This window comes from Grammomys surdaster, unplaced genomic scaffold (assembly GCF_004785775.1).
Source record: "Grammomys surdaster isolate TR1022 unplaced genomic scaffold, NIH_TR_1.0 185, whole genome shotgun sequence".
In the NCBI taxonomy this organism is placed as follows: domain Eukaryota; kingdom Metazoa; phylum Chordata; class Mammalia; order Rodentia; family Muridae; genus Grammomys; species Grammomys surdaster.
Window position 1 is genome coordinate 7103694 of NW_021604630.1, and position 11116 is coordinate 7114809.

Below are 11116 nucleotides of genomic sequence, written 5' to 3' on the forward strand. Positions count from 1 at the left end.
CCACAGCCTTAGAAGACTTCACTGAGGACATTATTTCTAATGACCACACAGAATTCTGAATACAGATGCATCGTAATTTATTTACCCAACTCCCTAAGATCTGACATTTAAGGTGTTTTCATTGTTGATTTTTATAAGAATGCTGTGGTAACCGTCATCAGGCATAAATCTTTAATCTCCGATTACTACCTGAAGATAAATTCCCAGCCATGGGATTAGCCGGTCAAAAATATGAATGTATTTAAGGTTTTTCTAATATACTTGCCAATTTACTCTCCAAGAGGGTTCTGCAGTTTACAGGCCCATGATCCATAAAGAAAGGTGACCAAGAATACTAAATGCTTCCTATAGCTATAAAACCTTCCCGGCCCTTACTAAAACAGAAATGCATTATTTTAAATAGCAGGCCACCCAGAAAACCTACTGTTTTCTCATGTAAGATTAATTCTATGTAGTGGTGTAGAAGATAATATAGGATGCTTGGATTCAGGTAAATCCTATTATTGTATGTCATATTTCAAACACTGATAATAGGAAGTAATCAAAATTATTTTTTTTAGGCATGAAATTCTAAAAAGTTTATATACTTAAGATTTAGGGTCCTGAGATTCTGCCACTGGAAATATATCTTGCTTGAATAAAAATATAAAAAGTGTATTTATTATTTTAATTTGCTGAAAATATTCCATAGCTCAATTTATAGAACCGAATCTTGTTCAACGAATGAGACACATCTGTCTTCATGTAAGCAAATAAAACCAACTTCAAGGCGACACCATGAGATTCATTTCTTCTCTCAATTGCTGGAGATGTCAGAGGCAAATCCAGGGCCAATAATCACATTTTTCAAGTAGAGAAACTAAATCCAGAGATGTAAACTGACTTCAGTAAAATCAGTGACTACTATAACACTACAAAGCTACTGTTTGATTAGTATATAAATATAAATATAAAAAGTATAAATATATTTAGTGTATTTGAGTATAACTATATGTTTTATATATACATATAGATACATATATAGATATATACATGGATAATAAAAGGTTGATGATTGATAGATAGATAGATAGATAAATAGATGGATAGATAATAGACAGAAAGACAGATAGACATATAGATAGATACACACAATATCAGTTGGCACCAATATTCTTAAGAAATGAAAAATTAATCAGTATTTGTGTGACAAACATCTTCACAAGAAAAGTATGCTTTCTGATGTAATGGACAGCTGGCAGGAGCAGGTGGCTGGGCAAATGTTCAGCTAGGGGCACAGCAGACCAGATGGGTCCCATGCTCTGAGTCACTTGTGTTCAGTGATCCACCAGCCGTGAGTCTTAAGAAGGTCGTTGCCTTCACCTAGCACAGGATTGGAACTGTAGAACCATGCAGACCCCAAACACAGAGATCAGAATTGTTCCTGGCCAGCATGAAATGTCTAATTGGAAATGGGGTTGACTTTCAAGTAGGGTCCTAAGGAGGATAATTGGGTGCCAATGCTGTTTTCCTGCACATCTCTGTATATTAAAATCATGGCTAATTTTCAAGTTTACTTAAAATGTTTTTCTTATTTCTTGGCTCTGGGATCTCAACATTCTCTCTCTCTCTTCTTCCCCTTCCCATCACTCCATTCTCTGTCCCTCCTGATCCATTACTAAACTGTACCTCTCTGGTCTAGTATTCAGTTCACTTATGTATATGTCATAGTATGGCCTGGATGACATACATGGCAGTCACTGCTATGTGTTCTCCTGAAAGCCCACAGTATGTTGCACTGTTCATTTGAAACAAACTCTGATCAATAAGTGTAGCAGAAGGACAGCAAATGAAGAGTTGTTACAGGGATATTTGTTGTTGATCCTATTAAGTAACCCAGATTATAGTCAACACCTCTCTAGTTCCTTCAAAAATTTCTTCCATGAGTCTGAGATGAATGATTATCTCAGTGCAGGTTTCCCTAAAACACAAGGCTTAATTAATCCAGCTTTAAATATTTTGCTGCTATAAATTTAGAAAGGGACATCAAAGGGACAGATAAATGATTGACAACGTATCATGCTAACAAATCCAACTTCTTGGGAAGTCTTTTCATTTGGTTTTAACACTGACAGACGTTAATATTAAAAATGTTAATTATTTTTAATATTTATTACCGCATCCTTGTATAGGATGTTACGAGCACTAACGCTTAAGATTCAGTCTTATTACAAATGAAGATGCTTTTTTGTGATGGCTAATTGTCAATTTAGTATGATTTCATGTCACCTTGAAGAAAACAGGATATGTCTGTGAGGGGTTAACTAGAGGAAATTAACTTAGGAGGAACAATCCTAACTGTTAATAGCAACACTCAGTCTCATTTTCAGGAGCAGCTCAGGAAGATGGAAAGTCAGTGTGTTTTACTCTCAGTAAATACAAAAACCGGACCTGCCAGTCTGATCTGTGAGAGCCTCTGGCTAAAGGCTAGTGTGAGTTCAGAGCTATTCTTGCATGCCACATGTTTTGGTGTGAATGTGGAGGAATTGTCATAGTCTATGGCAGAGGTTTCATGCAATACAGTGCTTTCAACCCTGTACTTCTCCTGTGCGACTATCTCAAACTGCAAAAAGAAAGCCAGTTCAAATGTCTAGTAACTAGCAAAGACAAGCCAGGGTCATTTTTCACTACTGTGATAACACATTGGAAGGACGCAAATGCTAAAGGCCACTTCTTCACTAGGACATCTGGAAAGGTTTGCTTGAACCTTCCTAAGATCATCTCAGGAGACTCTTGGGAGGAAGTCTGACATTTTATTTGAAAATGATAGTCATATGTCATGGTGGAGGAACAACCTCTTCTCCATCCAGTGCCCATCCTATATTTCTACTAAGATGACTCCTTAGAAAGTGAAGTTTGTTATGCTCTGGCCATTAAAGAGTGAACTATAAATAAATTTTATAATTTAGCCTCCTTCCAAAAAAATATGGGTATCAGGCAACACCTGTGATGTCATAGAAATAGAGTAACAGCCAGGGAAAGTCAACAGAGAGGGGATAGATTGTTCAGCACAGACAAACTGAATGGAGGCTCTCTGAGGGGGAAAGCTATAAGTGTGTGTGGCCTTGCTATGTATCAGTCATCTACCAGGAACTAGGGAGACACCCACCAAAGAATGGGCTAATCAAACACACTTTTCAGAATCAATACTCAAGGATGAGTATAAAAGATTTTAGAAAGTTACAGTGATGGACAGAAAACCAACTAAATAGCTTATCTCTTGTTATAATAAATCAAAGAAAAATCGGCCCTACATCCACAGTCCTGTGTATGAAGAGGAAAGCAGTACCACTCAAAGAGAGCAGAGTAAAATTCATGAGATATGGCTGAACTCTCCATCAATAACTTACAGAAGTATGTCCTGATCTACTATAACAGGTGTGTCATAAGAAACCAGTATCTTGCTTAAGTGCACGCCATCAAGTCCTCACATACTATTATTCAATTACTTAATATTATTTAATTAATTGTATATAATTAATGCATATGAGATACATACGAGAGATGACCTATAAATCCAGGTTTTCCTTAGTTTCTTTACCAGAAAGTGGTAGAACTGGCTATAGCTAACAGATGCTCAGACATCTGTACTCAGAGCAGTTTTCTCTCAAATATCAATGAGAGGAGTAGGTTGATAACGAAAGGGCCCCCTTTCATGCTGCCTCCCTAATAATCGAACTCTCGATCCTTAACTTGGAGGTTTTCAGTCTCTAACTCATGCAACTTCATGGTTTGGTGAAAACAAGTCAAAACTACAGACAGAAGCTTCTATAAATTCCTGGGGGCTTTTCATAAAACAGTAAGGTCAACTTTTCAATTGTTTCATGGAGTTGAAGGGGAGAGTGTTTGTGTGAGGCGGTGTGTGATCACCCTTGTGATTTATTTTGTGAAGAACCAACAGGAATTGGATCATTTTTATTTATGTCACTGTCATGAGATATAAAGGGTGCGTGAGTGAAACCACCTGCCGCATTTGTCAATTTCTCATTTATTTACTATCATTTGAGCCACAAATATGGTGATGCTGTAATAGTCGGTAGTAAAAAAGGTAATGATAACACGTTACTTTCAATGTAGTATGTCCCATTTGTATAGTAAGCTTTTGTTTCAGGTGATGCTGCATTGTAACTCAATGTATTATAATATTTATAGTTAAGTCCCACAGTCTGTAGCATTGTCTTCTGTCATAAGTTATTCATCCGCATGTGTTAATATGCCTGGAAAATCTGTGCCTGGTGATTCATATTAAATTTTTGGAGTCATTTTTCTTCAAATGTCACCCTATATGCTTTTTGCTTTTGTTAAGGGGATTTGCTCTGTGTAGACCCCTACTCAGCTGTGACACCTATGAACCACAAACAATGACCAGCATGGAAAGATAACCATAATGATGTCATACCTACAGCTGTCTAAATCCCACCAACTAATGCCAACATCAGTCCCACCCAATATGAAAGAATGCATGCCTGTACTAGAAACCTAGCCATTAACAACTAGTGAGGTCACCATCTTGGAAGAGGATCCAGTACTGCCACTTTGCTAAACCAACATACTTCCCACTCTATTTTCAATTTTACCCTTATAGTCCCAGATAAATGAAGTCATCATTCCTCATTGAAGAAGCTTCTCTTTAAGAGAAATGGAGATTATCTCAGAAAACCACAACCACATCGAGCCACAATGTGGGGATCAATGGATTGTAGGGAACCCAGCCCCAGCAGATACGCCCTCATAGCTCCTGTATCTATGGCTTAGGAGAAATCAAGGAAGAAAAGAAGGGGAAACTGTAAGAGTCAGAATGCCAGGAAATCTGCTATGAAATTCCCTTTCTTAGAAATTGCTGTATAAACAATACCTAAACAATGACAGCATCAACAGACATAGCAATGCAGAAAGAAGGAAATCTTTTGGGATCCCACTCCTTAATACAGAGTTACAGGCAACTAATGACTACTGAGAGAAGAAAAACTAGCCTCTCCGAGGGATGAGACCCTTGATTGGTTATCCAATGCAAAATAGTCAACCCTGAAACTTTATGCTCAAAAAACATAAACCTCTATTCAATCTTTGGCTGTGCTGGACAACCTATCCCCTCTCTGCTGACTTTCCCTGGCTGTTACTCTGTTTCTATGACATCGCAGGTGTTCCCTGATACCCAGATTTTTTTTTTGGAAGGAAACTAAATTATAAAATTTGTTTATAGTTCACTCTTTAATGGCCAGAGCATAACAAACTTCACTTCCTAAGAAGTTGTTTATGTTGTATTTATACATGTATGCATATGCATCTGTATGTCTAACAACAATAATCAAAGAGGTTATCGATTTGAGAACATGAGTGGATAAACAGAAGGGTTGAGGAACAGGAACATGGGAGGGGCTGAAGAGAACAAAGAAAGTGGAATAAGTGTTCTAATTTACGTGTATCTAAAAATAAATTTAAAAAGTGGATTATATTGTTGATCTCATTTTACATTACTGCTTCTGTTTTAATATACTACATCACATGCTTTTTTTTTGAGGTTTACATTTTCTTGGTGTTGATTTTATTTTGCAATCTGACACCTTAAAAGAGTCACTGTCAGTCTTGAGTATTCAATAAACCTTAAATTCTATATTTCTACCTGTGTGTATAGACTTTAACTTTGGGCAGTATCTTTCAACTTCCAGCCAATGACAGACAGGGAAGCTACTACTCTCTCCTAAGTTTCTGACCCATCCTTGACATCTCCGCAGTCACCAGTTTTATGCTTATCATTTTACACTGTCACGTTTATGTCAGGTATATTTTCCCTGCAACTAAAACCCCCATGCTTTCCTTCACTTACATATTTAAACAGATTCATTGCTTGCTGCAGAACTTTTATATAGCTGCTTCCAATCCCTGAAGTCTCTGCTTCATTTCATTTAGCTGGTTGATAGATTTCATCATCAAGAAATTGCTTCAGAAGAATGCATAATTACTTTACCCCTCTAAGACGTGGGAGTTAAAGAATGCTTTCCATGGTTTGGGGAGATGGCTCAGTGGGCAAAGTGCTTACTGCACAAGCAGAAAAACTAAAGTAAGATTCTTTTGTTTGTTTGTTTGTTTTTGGAGACAGGGTTTCTCTGTGTAGTTCTGGCTGTCCTGGAACTCACTCTGTAGACGAGGCTGGCCTCAAACTCAGAAATACGCCTGTCTCTGCCTCGCAAGTGCTGGGATTAAAGGCGTGCACCACCACTGCCCGGCCCTAAAGTAAGATTCTTACTCACAATAGGAAAGTCAGGCAGGTGTGGTGACCTGCCTGTGATCACAGCCTCAACAGAGACATTTATTTCATAATTGAGCCTCCCTCCAAAACACCTGGGTATCTGGCCACACCCATGATGTCACAGAAACAGAGTTACACCCAGAGCAAGCTACGTGGCTATATTCCTGATCTCTGGATTCAGTGAAAAACCCTGTCTTCATGTGTAAGTTGGAAAACCATCAAGGATGACAGCCAATACTGCACGAGTGTGCACACACATTTCCATGCACACTCACACAAGCACATGTGCCCAAGCATATGAAAATGACCATACATATGTACAGGCATCACACACACAGGCATGTGCTCAGCATATCTATGGGGGTTGTCTTTTTTATTAATTGGTACAGGGGGGTTCAGCTCACTATGGAAAGCACCACCCCTAGAAATGTGGATCTTGGCTGTATACGATAGCTGAGCTGAAGGTGAGACTATGACTAATCCAGTAAAAAACATTTCTCCATGGTTACTGGATGCAAGTCCTGTGTTCTTACCTTGACTTTCCTCAGGGTTGGATTTGACCTGGAAATGTCAGCCACATAAATTTTTCCTTCCCTTGGTTGCTTTTCGTCAAGATATTTTATCACAGCCCACAGAAAGCAAACTATGACACACACATTTCTTTTTCCTATGAATGACAAAACACTTAGGGGATAAAAGATGCGTCACGTTTTACTCCTGTGGAAATCCATAGACATTTGTCCACTTTATTTTAAAATCAAATGGTACAGTGAAATAAACTGAATCCAGCCTCTCACAGTTCCTTCTCTGTAGCATTGATTTCTCTTCCACTTGATAGTTACTAAATTAATTAACCTTAATCTCAGGATTGATTATTCTATATCACTTTTCTTTAATTAAAAGTTTGAGTCTTAATACTGGAGAGATGGTTCAGGGTTAAGAGTATATACTGTTATTGTAGAAGACGAGAATTTGGTTTTCAGCATCTATATTAGGCAGCTCACAACCACCTATAGTTCCATCTCCAGAGGATACCCACATTGTCCTTTAGCTAGTTCCTGTACTCATGTGTACACACCAATACAGAGACACATAAATATATGCAGAATTAAAATGAAAATAAAACATTTTAAAAATTGAGAGTTTTACAATAGATTTTGTAAACATTTATTGGGACATTTTCTCCTTAAAATTGTAATGAACACATTTATCTCAACTTTATGTGTCTGTTTTTCTCCTTGAATTCTTACCACTGGCTTCCTTTCCACTTAGCTTGATGTGATTTTTCTCGGGCATCCTCTATACGTCCTTAGCTCCATTTTAGAAACATCTATTTGCCAGGACCGCAGCTTTCTATTCTGACAAAAGCTTTATGGTTATCTTCAGCGTCGTCCTGCACTTCAAACTCTCGGATTATGTTTGCTCAGTTCTCCTTTATCTTTGAACTTTTATTTCTTTTTACTGGAAGATTTTTCATTTAGAGCATTCTTTTTAATGTCTGCTCTAGAATAGAGACATACTACATTCCGGTCTTAGGAAGCTACTGGGCTAAGAAAACTGCATTTTCTCGCCATTGTCACAGGAAGTAATCATCGTAACATCTGTATATTTCTCCATCTAACTCACAAATGTATGGTAGATACCAAATACAATAATTCTGTTATTTAAAGCATTTTACCTAACTCCTTTATAAATATAGTGTATTGTCCACAAACAGAATATTCTATGCTTATTCCTAACCATCATTAAGAGCATCAGCAGCAACCACCACTGTAAAGGTCACCATTACAGCTACAATCACTACTGGCTACCATTTACTGACATCTAATATATCATGCTTCATGTTAATTGGATATGTTAGGTCATGTGACCTCACCAATAATATGAAATTGTTATGAGGATATACAGGATATAGATCACAAATGAGGATTCTGAGAAATGGAAAGTTCAGGTCATGTTCACTAGTCATAGCATTTGCAAATAACAGAGCTACGATTCAGTGAGTATTCCTGATACAGAGTGCACACTGACTTTTTAAAGACATCCAAGGTAAAAAAAAAAATTTCAAAGTTTGTGTTTATCTCAGATTTATTCCCATATATCCATATATTCAAGAATTTCTAAAGTAGAACTTCTTTTAAGGAACTTGTAGGTTCACAACACAACTGAATGGAAGGTACAGAGATGTCCTTTACATTCACTCCCTATAGCCACAAACATACATCCAAACCCAACATACAATATCCAACATACAACATACAACATACAACATCCAACATACAACACCCAGCATCCAGTATCCAGCATCCAGTATCCAGTATCCAACATCCAATATCCAACATCCAACATCCAGTATCTAATACCCATATTCAACATCAAATATCCAATATCCAATATCCATATCCAACATCCAACATCCAAGTTTGATTTGTTACCAGTCATAAGTTTATATTGAAATGGTATCAGTTCACTATATTGTTTACAATAGAGTTCACTCTTGGGATTTTATATTCTATGAATTTGAATAATGTATAAAGACACAATTCTACTATTACAGTATTTTATAGAGCTGTTCCCTGTGCTCTACTTATTCAGCCCTTCTACCTAGAAAGCTATGATCTTTGTATGTCTCCATAGTTTTACCCTTTACAGCATAAGATAGTATTGTTCAGGTTATATATTATAGCCTTTTCTGATTATCATCTTTCACTTGGGAACATATATTTAAGCATCTATGGATTCAGGAAGCTTAGTAATCATTCTTCTAAAAGTACATGTATCATCATGCAGTTACCTACCTACTTCTAAGAGAGGAAGAATCAGCCTTCCCCAGGGACAAGACCCCTAACTAGGTTATACAACAGTAAATGGTCAGCTCTAAACACATGTATATATACAAGCAACACTAAATGAGCTCAGCATAATATATATATGCATGTATATATATACATATATATGTATATATATACATATATATACATATTTTTCTCTTAAATCTATGATGTCATATTCTTCAATTATAACATATATTACAATATTATATTATAACTATTTTATATTTTATATATTACATATTATGTTATGTTATTTATGATATATTTTATATGATGTATATATGATATATTGTATTATATAGTATGATATAATAAATAAATATTTATATCATATATAAATAATATATATGATGATAATTACAGATAAAAATATTAAAGATAATACTTAAGGGATATGAAGTCATAGATTTAAGAGGAAGTGGGAAGGCTGAGAAAGAGGAGGAAGAGAGGGGGAGTAGAAATGATACAAATATGGTATTCATATAGGAAATTCTTCTGAAAATTAAGTTAAAAACCAAGAAAAATCAATAAATACTTAAAGTGATACTTCTTTTTTCTTTTTTAAAGTATGCTAGCACAGTGGCTATGGGAGTAAAGGCATCCACCACCAATCCAAATCCAATACCTGGGACACACAGGTGAGAGGGAAGAATGGAATCTGTCCTCTGACCATCTGCACACTTACCTTGGCATGTGCAGTCACCCTCCACGCTACCCTCACACACATACACACACACACACACACACACACACACACACACAATAAATAAAATAAATAAATGTATTGTTTGTCCCCTCATTCTCATGCCTTTCTTTCAGCTTTAATGAACCACTTTATTGTTTTTTAGGAGACTAAGTAATGTTTTTGTTATACCATAAAAGTTATTGACAAACACAAGATCATCTCCATTTCCTCTAATGTTTTCTTCTAGGAACTCTTGTTTATTTTTATCCTTCTGTGGATAATTCCAACTATCTAACACAGATGGTTGGCCTCTACCTGGCGTCAGCCTTACATTTCGTTAAACTTTTAAAATGAAAGATATACACATACCATCAGTATAGGTGTGTATTTATATTTAGATATATACAAGGCAAATGTTGTCAGCGTTCCCAGATTTCAAAATGTTTTGAAATTTTCCTGTAAATAATTGCATAAAATAGAAGCACTTCAGGGATAATCATGTGCTTGGATGTCATAGCAACACCCAATTATATAAAAAGTTTCATATACCATAATGTTTCCATAAGGATCCTCACTCTCCAACAGTCACCACTTTGCTGATCAGCAATAAACATTCTACAGACCTTTTCCAGTCTGTAAATAGTGTGTCGAGTAACCATGCAAAGTGGATCAGCAAACTCAAAGACTGTTCTCTTAAGAAGAACCCAGCTTCCTACAAAGATCAAAGTAAAGAAAAGAGGACACAATGTAGATTGTTGGGAGGAGTCTGTCCCACGAATTCTATAGATACAAAAACGATAATAAATAGCTTCAGACCAATTGGATTTAAGTGGACACAGTCCTAGAAAAACATAGCTCATCAAAACTGATGACAAATATGGAATATGATTGCACGTTCTATTGTCCAGAAATTGACTCCACAATTTCAAAACACCTCTCTCTTTATCCAGAAAGAAAGGGGTAGAGGCTTTTTTGCAGTGAATGGCAGTGGCGACAGAAACTCATAACTAGTCTAAGTGTGGATAATGTGCTAATGTGCACAGATACATCCCCCCACCAAGACTTGGAGAATAGGGGGTGAAAGGAATAGAAAAGCTGGAGATGAGAGGACTGCATTGAACGGCTCCCTTATGGACATGGCATGGCTGTTCAGTGCAGCCCAAGCCCTGCCTAAGACAATCAAGTTAATAATCCATCACAGGTGGAGGAGGGGCTCATGTAGCCCTAGACTCCCCTAAGGAACATTAGGTGGTTAGGGTTACTTGAGTTGGAAGTCCATAAACCATCTTTCTTGAGAAAATAATCTCT